The sequence below is a fragment of the Schistocerca serialis genome, chromosome 10 (assembly GCF_023864345.2).
Source record: "Schistocerca serialis cubense isolate TAMUIC-IGC-003099 chromosome 10, iqSchSeri2.2, whole genome shotgun sequence".
Classification (NCBI taxonomy): Eukaryota; Metazoa; Arthropoda; class Insecta; order Orthoptera; family Acrididae; genus Schistocerca; species Schistocerca serialis.
In genome coordinates, this window is record NC_064647.1 from 117,309,049 (window position 1) to 117,309,914 (window position 866).

The 866-nt window shown below is 52.0% G+C and overlaps 1 non-coding gene across 1 annotated transcript; it reads left to right on the top strand.

Annotated features, from left to right (window-relative positions):
- Positions 1-244: 244 nt before the first annotated feature.
- Trnas-cga (transfer RNA serine (anticodon CGA)) lies at positions 245-319 on the top strand. Its single transcript has one exon. It is a non-coding gene; the product is annotated as a tRNA-Ser (tRNA).
- Positions 320-866: the final 547 nt, after the last annotated feature.

Consider the following 866-nt stretch of genomic DNA (forward strand, 5'->3'; position numbering starts at 1 on the left):
CGAGTCTCGGTCGGGCACACAGTTTTAATCTGCCAGGAAGTTTCATATCAGCGCACACTCTGCTGCAGAGTGAAAATCTCATTCTGGAAACATCCCCCAGGCTGTGGCTAAGCCATGTCTCCGCAATATCCTTTCTTTCAGGAGTGCTAGTTCTGCAAGGTTCGCAGGAGAGCTCCTGTAAAGTTTGGAAGGTAGGAGACGAGGTACTGGCAGAAGTAAAGCTGTGAGTACCGGGCGTGAGTCGTGCTTCGGTAGCTCAGTTGGTAGAGCAATTGCCCGCGAAAGGCAAAGGTCCCGAGTTCGAGTCTCGGTCGGGCACACTGTTTTAATCTGCCAGGAAGTTTCATATCAGCGCACACTCCGCTGCGGAGTGAAAATCTCATTCTGGAAACATCCCCAGGCTGTGGCTAAGCCATGTCTCCGCAATATCCTTTCTTTCAGGAGTGCTAGTTCTGCAAGGTTCGCAGGAGAGCTCCTGTAAAGTTTGGAAGGTAGGAGACGAGGTACTGGCAGAAGTAAAGCTGTGAGTACCGGGCGTGAGTCGTGCTTCGGTAGCTCAGTTGGTAGAGCACTTGCCCGCGAAAGGCAAAGGTCCCGAGTTCGAGTCTCGGTCGGGCACACTGTTTTAATCTGCCAGGAAGTTTCATATCAGCGCACACTCCGCTGCAGAGTGAAAATCTCATTCTGGAAACATCCCCCAGGCTGTGGCTAAGCCATGTCTCCGCAATATCCTTTCTTTCAGGAGTGCTAGTTCTGCAAGGTTCGCAGGAGAGCTTCTGTAAAGTTTGGAAGGTAGGAGACGAGGTACTGGCAGAAGTAAAGCTGTGAGTACCGGGCGTGAGTCGTGCTTCGGTAGCTCAGTTGGT